This window comes from Mesocricetus auratus, unplaced genomic scaffold (assembly GCF_017639785.1).
Source record: "Mesocricetus auratus isolate SY011 unplaced genomic scaffold, BCM_Maur_2.0 Super-Scaffold_100691, whole genome shotgun sequence".
Classification (NCBI taxonomy): domain Eukaryota; kingdom Metazoa; phylum Chordata; class Mammalia; order Rodentia; family Cricetidae; genus Mesocricetus; species Mesocricetus auratus.
This window is the reverse complement of record NW_024429267.1, coordinates 40,690,164-40,703,261: the sequence shown is the minus strand read 5'-3', so window position 1 is coordinate 40,703,261 and position 13,098 is coordinate 40,690,164. Positions and strand designations below refer to the sequence as shown.

Genomic DNA, 13,098 nt, shown 5'->3' with positions numbered 1-13,098 from the left:
TATATAACTATTAATATTTATCATATTAGAAATGACAGTCAAGAAAATATTGTAAGTTGACTTATAATTTCATTTAAAAAGAACTGATAAATCATTACAGTTGATGTATTTTTAATGAAAATAACTATTTTTTAAATTATAATCAAATAGTAAAAAGAGTGACATTATTTTGTGTGTATTAAAATCTGTTTGGTAGTGCTAGGTGGTGGTGGCACACACCTTTAATCCCAGCACTCGGGAGACAGAGGCAGGCAGATCTCTGAGTTCAAGGACAGTCCGGTCTACAAAGTGAGTTCTAGGACAGCCAGGGTTAAGACAGAGAAACTCTGTCTCAAAGCAAAACAAAACAAACAAAAAACCCAAACAAACAAAAAAACCCCACAAACTATTAAAAAACAAAACAAAATAAAACCAAAACCCCCTCTTTGGTATTTGATGTCTCTCCTTTAATATATATATTTTTACTTCCTTTTCCTGGAGGAGCTCAAGGCACCTGGATCCTATTTCTGCCTGCACACTCTTCCTACTGAATGCTGGCAGGTCACGTAAGCTCTGGGGAACTCCTTTGTGTAACAGTGTGAGAGAAGAGTGTGAAATGCATGAATAAATCAGGTCATTAGAAAAATAGTGACTGTACAGACTCTAGAATGGGCTTTGGGGATCTGTGGAGGGCTTGGGAGAGCACTGGTCAAGGGCAGCTTGCTCAATAACTCCTCATGCTGGTATGTAAACACTTAGGGTGACTACCTCCCCCTGTGTGTTTGGAACTGTCTCAGTTTTCTCACAGCACTGAGGACTGAACCTGAGGCCTCACCCTCACCAGGCAAGCACTCTAACCACTGAGCCATATCCCAGCTCCCAGCTGAGTTTTAACACCGATGTCCTGAATCCTCAGCAAACTTACTGCTGGTCATCTCACTTTCCATCTGAGCTGGGCATTCTGATGCTAACCTGTCCCTTCCCCTCTACGCCTGGTCCTCATTCTATTTCCTCCCTTTAATCCTTTCCCCAGACCCTTCAATGAACATGGGCAGAGGCAAGTACAGTTGTGGAGGCCCCTGGTGGAGACAGCTGGCTACCAACGTGTTCTTTCTCCTCCTCTCACAAGCTAACAGAGCTCTTCATTTTACTCTGTCAAAGCTGTATCCGCGGGGAAAAACAGCGTTTCCAGGCCTTATGCAAATTAGATGGGCATATGACAGTTTTGAGCAATAAGACATTGGAGAAATTTGTTGAGTGGGGTTTTTAAGGAACACTCATTTGAAACAAGGTGAGAAGGGGCTGGGGAGGTGGCTCTGTGGGTCACAGTGCTTTCTGTACAAGAATGAAGGATCAGAGTTTGGATTCCAGCACCCATGTAAAAAGCTGTGTGTGACTGTGTGTGTCTGAACTCCAGACTCTGTGGAGGACAGAGACAGGAGGATCACTGAGGCTTGCTGGCCATCGGATTAACTCTAGGTTAAGTGAGAGACTCAGGACCAAAGAAATAAGGTACAGAGTGACAGAGCAAGGTACTCCAAATCCTTGTCTGATCTCTGAGCTGGCACGGGTGTGTGTAATCACATATCTGTGTGCATACACCCACACAGACACACCCCACTTAAAACACTCTCACTAAAAAGCAACGGAGGACAGAAGGGCTTATTTGGTTCACAACCCTAGGTTGTAATTGATAAGGGAGGCCAAAGCAGGAACTTGTCACATTCACAGTCAAGAACAGTGATAGAGACAGTGTCCCCATGCTGCCTGCTTTGCATGCTTCTAGCTTTTGTCACTTTTATACAGCTCAGGGCCCAGTCCATGAAATGGTGCCACTCACATTCAGGGAGGGTCTTCCCACATCAGTGTACAACCAAGCCGTGTCCACAGGCCAGCCTGAGATCTAGACAATTCCTCATTAGGAGTCTGTTCCCACACGACTCCAGGTTGTGCCAGGTTGTCAGTTAAAATCAGCTGTCATAACACACACACACACACACACACACACACACACACACAGAGACAGAGGCACAGACACACATACACACACACACAGACACAGACACACACACACACACACACACACACACACAGAATAACAATGTGTAAGAGTAATGATTTATCTCTGGTGGAGTGCTTGCCACACAGCATGCAGGATGTCCTGGAATCAGTACCTGGACCACAGCAAACAAAACAAGAGTGGGTCCACAGCACACATGTTTCTTTGCCCTTTGCTCTTTTTTGTTTTGCTGTCTGGAGTTCACCTGGTGTAGACGGATTTTCAGAGTCACATTATAGACATGAGGACCAGAGCTAGACCTGGAGGGAAATAAGCCAGGCTGAGGCCGGAAAGGCGCTGGCTCCCAATGGCTTAGCAGGGCTGCCCAAAAGAGCCTTGAGTAAATTATTTCTAGATTTCTTCTGTAAGGAAATAGAGTTAAAAATCTCCATTATGCACTTCTTTCCAGACTTCCGTTGGCAAATTTCATTCATGATCAATGGAAAATGTGTTTCTTTATCCCATACAAAGTTTATGTAGAGAAGATGACAGGACATAAACAATCATGGGTTCATTTATGGCTGTTGTCTGGCTGCACTAAGAACTCATACATTCCCAGGAGGCAGGAGCCTCTGCAGAGGAATGATTCTTTCACCATGGGCTGGATTAAGGGACTGCCCATCTCTGCCCACGCTCTTAGAACTCAGAGAAACAGGGCAGCAGACCTGCAGGGGAGAGGTCTTCCATACGCTTTCTGTGAATTTCCACTTCATTGCCCAGACACCTGCACTGCCATAAGGGGTCTGGTGGTGAGGTCAGAGAACACTCTCAGCAGCATGTCGGAAGCGGCCCCCATAAATTGCTACTCACTGCGCATGTGTCTGCTAGTGGCTAGTGTTCAGGCTCTAGGGTAGAGGGCAAGGGCATTTTGTGGGAGTGTTGGCAGATCCATTGGCATACAGGCGACTGTCCTTACTCAGAGGCTAGTCTTGCGCGCTGGTCCCACTGTCTTCCTGGCCCAGGACAGAAAGTAAGTCTTCCAGTCTCCAGGCCTCTGAGTAGTGGACTCCTACGTCACTGCAAGGTCTCGTGTGGTGGGGAGTTCACTGTGATGATCACAGCTCTACAGACGGGCAAGGATGTCACTCTTGGACACCATGCTACACCTACATGCTGCCCTGATGGCTGAGGAATCTGCTATGAACTGCTGTGTGGGTACCTTCCCCTTTCAGTCCTTAGTCCAGTCTCCTCATTGCTACAGTGAAAACAAACATATGGGCTTAAAATTACATCAGCGTTAACATTAAAACAGTAAGGTTGGGGACACGGAGAAAGGTAATGGGGAGAACTTTGAACTTAGAGTGGGATAGCCAAGATGACTAGATAGCAGAGCTCTGGGAAAAACAATAAACTGCTCTCCACAAATTCTGTTAGGGTCTCAGAAAGCTCCAAGGGGCATGCGCAAGGTACTCTTTCCTTTAGTAAACATGTCAACTCCTCAAGTGGTTACACTTTGATACAAATGCTTACATCTAATGTATTCAGTAGTAGCAGATTAATTGTGGGTAAAGAAGGCTTGCGAAAAAGCCTCTGCCTATTCCAGGAAGGCGATGAGCCGCAGGGTGGGCAAAGGATGGTAGACTAAGTCCTTGAAGAACAGATGCCAGAGGCAGGCTGGGTTGGCCCTCCACTCTCGAGGTACCCTCTGCACTTGCATTCCCACCTGCTATAAGAAACCCTGACCATTTTCTTGCTCTACCTGTGCCTGGTATGAATTCTTCTCTGCCAGGAATGAGAGAACAGAGGTGCTGCCACAGTCAGGATCAGAGGGGATGTGGAAGGAGACATCTCCTTATCTACAATGTTGTGGTTGCAGGGGTAAGCTCTCTGAGACCACAACCTGCTCAGCAAACTCACTGCTGTTCTCGGAACCCTGGCCCGAGGTAGGTAAGAGCAGAGGGGTCTACTCACACTTCTTGTTTCTTCTCTTTGTCCACCATCATCAAGAATGCCCTGGTGCTTGTTCATGCATGGATGTATACTGCAGTTGAGGGCCGTGGAGATGTTTGCTGTCCTCCAGTGCTCCAGGTCCAGCCAGACTCTTGGGTCAACTCTTATGTGGCTGCTACTTCCGCAAATCTATTTCTTCTAAAGTCTCCTTTTTAAGAGCTCCTGGAGTGTGGTCTTATTTTACTCTCCTATTGAGTATCCACATTCCCTTTTATTTATTTATTTATTTATTTTCCTTCAGGGCCCTACCGGATTCTGGTATCCTGCAACGTATACAAGAAAGCACTTTTATTCTCTTATCGTATATGATAAATGAGTACTTCGCAAGGTTCGTCACTTGTAAAGAGTCAAGAATCTTCTGTGTGTATGTGGTTGCACATTTGGATATATGTGTATGTACGCTTGTATGTTCATGTGCACATCTGTGGGAGAAGGAGGCTGGATGAGAGCCCAAGCATTCAGAACAATGATGTTGGTAAGGATGGTACAGTGGAGCCTTTCAGAGATGCTGCAGATATAAAGGCTCTGCGTCAGCCTGCTGGGACCTGCCCCAGCTATAAGGGGTGGGAGGTGGAAGGCGCTAGGCGCTGTGCTCTAGGTGTCCCTGCAGAGTCAAAAGCCACTAATGGAAGTAACCACCAGGGCATGATTTTTCATGCCCTGATTCCAATCACAGACCTGCCATCCAAAAAGAATATTGAAGGGGAAATCCCATTTCCTTTTAAACCAAATGTTCCCCACAGAAGCCAAAGCCTGTGGAAACAAAGCTGATTGGAAAAACTGAGTCTACATTGTTCTGACTCTTCCAGTGAGAGGTGGCAACACTCATTTACTGAGAGCCAGCTTTGCCAAGAGGAGGATCTGCCCATGCACAGCAATGACCTTTCATGATCTCTTGGACCAGACACTCAGCTCACAAAGAGAACATGTGGCCCATCTGGTCTTTGTGAGCAGACGGATGTGGGTCCTGGCTGGTGATAACCCTGTCATATGTACTGACTGTGGTGAGGTGGAGACATCGCATAGCAGGGGCTTGCATGGGAAACTTCTTAGCAGACAAAGACAGCTACAGGGACAACCATCTAAGTACTCCACAAAGAGACAGGCAGTGCAGGTCTCCTCTCTGGCTTGTCACATGTCACTTGAGACCACTGCTAGTCAAGAGCTATAACACGCGTATGTACTAATTCTAAGATTCCTCACTACAACCCAGAGATGTGGGTCTAATAGAGTCTTCATCTTCCACTGCTGGAAACTGAGGCTTGGAGAAGGTGGGTAAGCCAAGGCTGGTCAGGGTCTGAGCTTTGTGTCACCTCTTATGCCAACCATACACAACTCTCTACTCGGGTTTAGCCTTGCCTAACCTATGACTTCTAGGTTATGTACATCTGAGGATAGCTATGAACATGAGTGATGTTGCGTTGTCAAAGGTTGGACCTATCTGGTTTATGACAACCTCCTGGATAGGGTGTTATAGAGACCCAACAGGTCCCATGGTGTAGGTGAAATTTGTTCACCTGGATACCCTGAATGTGTCTCAAGCTGTTGGTTGAAAGTATCTATAACAGGAAACCACAGTCACATGTCAGACTTTGGGACAAGGCTAACTTCCTGCGTTATTCCAGACTACAGGAGGCATGGGGGATGGGGGGAAGGGGGGCTAGGGAGGCAGGGGATGAGGGGGTGTCCAATTCCTAGCACGATGTTTTCAAATATTTTTGTTTCATTTTATTTTAAATATATTTAGATTAAAATACATTTTGGTTTTTATATATTTAATATTAATGAATATGTAAATACATTTAAATAAAAAAGAAAAATTTGAAAATTTGAGTCTAGGCCTCTTGTAGCCTAAGGTGGCCTCAGAGACTGGCCCTGAGCTCCCGATCCTCTTGCCTCTGCCTCCTGAGCACTGGGATTATTGGCATGCACCACCACACACCAGTCACCTTGCTCTTTGTGAATTATAAGCACTACTGCATGCTCTGAGTAGAATGTTTGAGAAATGCATACAGAATATAAAAGGAATATCACATAATGCCACCAAAGATGTGTTTCTTCCTCTATAAATGTCTGTGCATGTGTATGTGGTATGTGCACATACATACATATGTGTGAGTGTGTACACGAGAGTGCTGCACATGGGGAATGTATAACATTTGTTCTCCAAACCACAGTTGTTTGGTGGTTGTACATTGCTCAACCTTATGTGGATACAACATGCTTTATCCACTTGCTTTGTAGTATATTGGCCCCGTGTGTGATGATTTCCTTAGAATGAATGTTTGGAAGTCAAGTTCTGGAAATAAAAGCAAAGGCCACCACTTATCTCCTCAACATGCATTGTTAAATCAGCAGCTCGGCTTTGAGAGGCTTTGCTGCAATTTTATATGGTCAGGGTGAGTGGCGGGTCTGGATGACAGTTCCCTTGAGGAAGTGTTGAAAGTGGGAGCTCTTTCTTCTGCAAAGGGGGGCCTGTGAGCAGAGCAGCTGTCTTCCCGTTTGAAGAACTCTCTTGTGAGGAAGAGAGTGGAATTTTTACAGATTCCTCCATACGGTGAAAGAGCACTTGGGAGAGTGGGAGACGCTAATTCGAAGAGTAGAGTCTAACTTAACATAAGGAACAGTTTTTTTGTGTGTGTATTTATTTTTAAAAGGAGCCAAGTTTAGTGTTTAACCAAGTTTAGACAGAGGGGTTGTCTCAACATTGCATGATGAAATGCTTAGTTGTTTGGATAGCAAGGCTGATGTGGCATTTATAGAGCATGCTGTCTAGGGGTATGTGCTTTACTGAAATATGCATGTAGTTGGTGTGTGTACAGGTCATATAATAGGATCTTACATAAGAAAAAGGGCTGAGGAGATGGTTCACTGGATACAGTATTTGCCCAGAATGTGTGATAACAGGAATACCTACATTCAAAAAACAAAACAAATAAACAAACAAACAAAACCTGAGTTCTAACTATTCAGCATCAGAATGTCTCCCTATTCCCTGGGCCAATTTCCATGGAGATGAAATCAGGAGGCCAAGGATGACCTATCAAGAATGTGATCTTTAGCTGGGTCTTTTGCAGCTGCTGCTAGCTGGAGCTCTTGACTCCAAATTGCTACTCAGGCCATAGGATATGGAGAATGGGGGGGCTGGGATAGCTCCAGAGTGGAGCCTGAGCAGGATCAGACTGTAAGTGCAGAAGAAAGAAGGTACATGGCTTCTTCCTGGGCTGACAAAGTCTCAGGGGAGGGGCTGTCCCTACCTGTACCTGGTCTCCAGGTGGATGATTATGGCCCTCTGCTGCCTCAGATCCCCCACAAACACGTTCCTCATGTCTTTATTTTGCTAGAGAGCATCTGTATTCTAACATAGGACAAACATTTCCTGTTTTTATGCATCATCTTAGGCACCACAGTACCAGGTTCTAGCTAGTTTTTCTTTAGCCATTCCTAGTATGCCCTTCCCGAAGGCAGATGGTTCTAGCGGCCCATGAGGAAGTATTATGATTTTCACCTCCTCCACAATCGGGCTGAGTAGACTTGCCTGTGGCTCCTACCTAGAAGTTGTACCTGGAATTCAGATGTGGGCAGGTGACTTGACCCATCTGAATGGGCTCAAAGCAGGAAGTGTCCCATAGGCATGTTAAGCCCCTCTGGAAACAACATCTTTCTTAGTCAAGTCACTGTCCACCAGGACTAGTGTCACTCCTGTCTTGGTAAGTACTCAATAAAAAGCCATTGAGAGGATCACTAAAGCCCAGTCCTAAAAAGACAGCAGGGGTCACTGGGCTGGACTGTGAGGTCCCAGGAAAAGCACAACTGTAGAAACAGGAAATGGCCTGGCCTGGAGGTTGGAATGGGACAGGATTGACAATGAGGCAAATAGAGAAGATGGTAAAACATCCAAGCACTGGAGAGACAGGCATGGGCAGGACAGAAACTCAAACACATTGGAGTTCTACTCACTGCACAGTTTCTGGACTGAATGGTGGTGATGAAGGATTCACGTGGTCTCCTGCTTGTGGATGCTTTCATCACAGCTTCTGAAACAGCAGCCCCCTCTGGCTTCTCCCTTACTGTTTTAGTTATCCTTCTGCCTTCCTTGCAGGTTCTCAGAATGTCTCTTACAGGGTCCCTCCTGTCCTCTTTGTAAACACTCTCTCAGAGTGAGCCCATCTCCGTCTTTGACTCTAGGTGTCAGCTCTGTCTGAGAGCTGTGTGTCGCTGACCTTGATCTTGACTGTATGCATGGGTTGCTGATCTGCATGCTGGTCACTTCCTATGGATTACCAATGGACAATTGCACTGTGACTTATCTAACAGAAAACACCTTCCCTTTTAGTCCTACCCATAATGCCTCTTTTTTTTAAACGATTTATCTATCTCAGGAAATAACACAAAAATCCGGCTAGTCAAGGCTAGGGGATCTAGCTCTCAGTGTTGTGGGTGTAGCTGAGAGGGTAGAGAGATGGCCTAACAGACAAGAGCTGCTCACCTGTGTGTACCCTCCCCTCACCTGTGTGACATCAAGAACAATAGTCTCCTTAGATTTCATGCCCTGGTGGTTAGCTTATCTCCTTGTCCCTTCCACATTAACTAGGTTGCCCTAGCAAAGTGCCTTAGAAGTATATTTTATTTCTCCTATTTTTTTCTTTGCTGCCTGTATGCAATCCTTCAGGAAGACATGTTGAATCTGTCTCTAAATCTTTGCAAACACATCCATTCCTCTCCACTACTGTTCTTCCATCATCTGTCCCCTGGACCACTCCATGGGCTGCCCTAATGGCATCCTTGCCCTCCTCCAACCTATTCTCCACACAGCAGCCAGAAATTCCATTTTTATTTTTTGTAAAAGGAACACACGGACATAGTTTAGAAAGACAAATGGTTCTATGCAGCTCAGAATGAAAGCAGTAGGCACCCGGCCCATCCCTCCTCAGTGGTGATTCACACCTCCCGGAGGTGAACACATTCAACATGTGGGCAATTTCCACCATCCTCACACTGCTAACATTTGATTTTTAGGCTCTTAGTTATTTCCTACAGAGTTGCAGCCACAGGGTGAGATTTATTCTTTTGTCATCATGCCGTCACCCAGACATCTCCCACTAACATCTCTTCAATACACTCATGCCAAAGTCAGATTAAGCCACCAGTCCTAGGTCAGTTGCTAGCTGGTGCAGTACGGGAGGGGCCCAGAACTGAAACAGACTTTCTGGAGGGAGGTTTAAGAGTCGGGAAGTAAACGAAACAGGACTCTTCCTCAAGGTCAGAGAAGAGATAACAGTAGCTGGGGAGAGGAGACTTTCTGACCTGTCAAGCTTCCTGGAAGCTCTCCGGGGACATGGCTACTGTGAGCAGTCTCCTTTAGGCATCTTGGGCCTTTTGGTGATGTGCTTGCCTTTGGAGTCATCTGGACTCCTGCAATTAAGCCCCCATACTCCTGTCACTCTCTGTGTCACTTTGATAGTTTGAATGTAATTGGCTCCCATAAGCTGACAGGGAGTGGCACTATTAGGAGGTGTGACTTTGTTGGAGTAGGCATGGCCTTGTTGGAGGAAGTGTGTCACTGTGGGGGTGGGCTTTGAGGTTTTCTATGCTCAAGTTACTGTCCAGTGTCTGAGTCCACTTCTTGTTGTCTGTAAGATGTAGAGCTCTCAGCTACCTCTCCAGCACCGTGTCTGTCTACATATCATGCCACTATGTCCCACCATGTTGATAATGGACTGAGCCACTGAAACTGTAAGTTGCCACCTCAATTAAATGTTTTTTTTTTTTGTAAGAGACGTGATGGTCATGGTGTCTCTTCACAACAATGGAACCCTAACTAAGTTAGTTTTAGGTAGAATCATTTCTTTGGTCTGCCATTGGGGTCTTATCTAGGGTGAACAGATATTTGTTTAAATCTTCCAAGGAAAAGTTTTATGGGGCCAGGAAGGGCGTGAGTACCTTTTTGTCTCTTAATCCGGCTTTCACCCCTTCTCCTACTCCACTGTGTCCTAGACCATCGACTATTTTACACTGTTATGATACTAGGTTCTGCAGTAGAATCCAGATTCCTTCCTAGGTCCTCTCCCTTTAGAGAGAAATTGTTCGTTATTGGCTGATCTGCCAGTGTGGCTGTCCCTTGTCTATCTATAGCATGCTTGGTTGCATCTTATCCACCACCGTCCTCCTTGGTTATCTTTGTCTCTATAATGCACCCTTGAACTCCTATCCTAATCTTCCTGTCCCCACCTTCTGAATATTGCTGATAGGGCAAAATTGACCTGGGAGAATGACAGTAATAGATTTATACACCTGTTCAGCATTAAGAATAATTTCTTTTTATATGGAGCTATTTTCTACCAAAGCTCCTGGTCAATTGACCAAAGACTTGCATACTCATTTATCTCTTCGTTAAACCTCATGTATCTCCCTGTAGCCACCCTTTGATGATTCCTTTATCAGCAGCCATCAGGGCCAAGCCGGCTGTGCAAGTCATTTTTCTTCCTTGGCATCGGGAGTAGCCACAGGATTAAGTATTGGTGTGGGAGGACTTATTACCTCTCTTTCCCAGTATCAGAGCGTGTCTAAGGGTTCTTTTTGATAGCCCAGACAAGATTGCACAGAATATTGTTGCACTCCAGGGCCAGATAGATTATTTGGCAGCCATGACCTTCCAGAACTGAAGGGGAGTTGATCTAACTGCTGAAAGAGGTGGCGGGGTATACGCCAATTTTTCTAGAGAAAGAATGGATGTTGTTCTTATAACAAGGAATCAATAAGAGCCAGAGATGCGGTGTAGGAAATGAACCCGGCATGTTTCCAAGGTCCACCAAGAGCTAGCAGAGACTTGGGGCTCTGGTCTAAAATGTGGCCCTGGCCATCCTGTTTGTGTTCCTTCACAGGTCTTTACAAGTGCTCTTCTGGGCCTTGTTATTTGAGCCTTGTTTACTGAATTTACTAACAAACTTGTTTCTTCTCATCTAGAATTGCTCAAATACCAGAAGGTCATGCAGATGGAATCATGTATACAAGCTCCCCCTTTTGCCAGGGACCCCTCAATAAGTGTCTGAAGAAACTCTGAGTTCTGTCCCTTAATGACACCTCTTTTCAGCCTAAATCAGCCAGATTGGTCGTCACCCTTGTCCTGATGATAGTTAGGACTTTTTCCTAGTGGTGGTGATGGTGGTGACAGGAATTGGAGGAGGTCTAGGATGTGACAGGTGTTGGTACCTGAAGCTAGGAGCAAACGCTAAAACCATGGGGGTTTTGCCCCACTTTTCTGATTCACTTTGCCTGCTTCTATTGAAATAACAAAAGAGGGGTGGAGAGGGGATACAGCAGCAGGTCTAATCGAGAACCCTCCCCTATTCTGGCAGGCTTTCTGTTTATCTCCTTATTGGTCCTTAATCTTCACCATTTGTATACACAGAGACAATCAGAGTTTGCCTGAGGCTATGTAAACCTCTGGGCACAGCCTTTTCTTAGTCCTCTTGGTCTCTCAGCCTGAGCCTGACTCTCAATTGGGGGCCCAGTTCCCAGATGCTCCTGCTGTTTAAAGGCAAACCTTTGAGCAGTAGATTCTCTCCCAGTTCTCAGTGGGAGATGTGCTCTGTGGAGGAAGACTTGGTATCTGTAGATACTCCTGCTGTTCCGAGGAGGACTTTGGGGTTACCTTTGGAAGACCATGTCTTAATGGCAGATTCTCCTGCCCTTTGAGGGCAGACTTTTCAGAAGGTGAATCACTGTTGTTCTTCACTGATAGACCAGTTCTTAGTGGGAATCTCATGGGCACTAAGAACTTAGAACTGTCACTTGCGCCTTTTGTCCCCTCTTGGTTTTCTTTTTTTTATTTCCTTCCTTCCTTTCTTTTCTTTTTTTTGGGTTTTCAAGGCAGGGTTTCTCCGTGTATTCATGGCTTTCTGAAACTCACTCTGGAGAGCAGGTTGACCTAGAACTCAGAGACCCACCTTTCTGTGTCTCTCAAGTGCTGGGATTACAGGTGTACATCACTGCTCACCTGGCAGCTTCTTGGTATTCATTCCTTGGCTACTGAGAGCTTAAAGCAATCACTTAACTGCAAATAGACTCCATACTGCACTCACCCTTTGGTGTTTGTCCATTTTATTTTCCTAGAGTGGTGAGACCAGGATCCGACAGACAGAGAAGAAAATCTGGCTGATTCACTGTGACTACAGACATATAATACCGATATTATTACCGTCCTTTCTGATGTGGTGCTGGGTATTGACTAAGAGTTTTGGCTTATTGAGCCAGTATCCTACCAGTTATAGAGCATCCATGACATAAGTTTTGAAAAATGACAAAGATCTAAAGCTGTCAATTCAAAGATATTAATAGAGTACTGACTCTGTGCTGAATACTTCTTTAGGTACAAGATGTCAACTTTCATGAGGCTCCAACTTTTTTGTTGGGTGGTCATATGGTGAGCAATGTCCTAGCAAGTGGTGAATTACAAAACATGTTAGAAACTGGTCATTTTACGAAAGAGATGAAAAGGTAAGGCGGGTTAAGGAGGACACAGAGTGTCAGGAGTAGGGGAAGTTTGTATTACACAGTAGGTAAACAGGGCTGTCTTCGTTGGGAAGTGGCCTGTGAGAAAGCACAGACCCTCTAAAGGACTGGGAAAGAGCTGTGAGCTCTGGGGAGGCAGAGGCTTTTAGAAGGAAAGAAATCACTCATGGGAAGACCACAGTGCCGCACACTGGAAGTAGAGAGGCCACTGTTGTGGAAGTGGAATTAGGAGAAGACAGGAGAGAAATACTGAGAGGCGTGTGCCTCGAGGTCTTGCAAACTCTTGTTAGAACTTGAGTTTCTCACCAAGTGGTGAGCCCAAAGGAAAGACGTGAGTGAAGAATGACGGAAGTGAATGTGGTCAGTTAAGAGGCTCTCTTCATGTATTAAACAGATTATAGAGGTCAAGAGACAAAACAAACATTTATAGTAACACAGATATGAGATGACAATGACCCAGAAGACAGTGACAGCAACAGAGTTGGTGAAAAGTGGTTGGACACTGAACATATACCTCAGGTAGACCCAGGACAATCTCTAAAGACCCAGGAACAGTGCAAGAGAATAAGAGGAATTTAGGATGCTCCCAATTATTT

The 13,098-nt window shown here is 45.3% G+C and overlaps 1 long non-coding RNA gene across 1 annotated transcript; it reads left to right on the top strand.

Moving 5' to 3' along the window:
* Window positions 1–2,041: 2,041 nt before the first annotated feature.
* Window positions 2,042–5,625, top strand: LOC121137646. The gene is made up of 3 exons (XR_005874936.1): window positions 2,042–3,921; window positions 4,230–4,316; window positions 4,798–5,625. It is a non-coding gene; the product is annotated as an uncharacterized LOC121137646 (long non-coding RNA).
* Window positions 5,626–13,098: the final 7,473 nt, after the last annotated feature.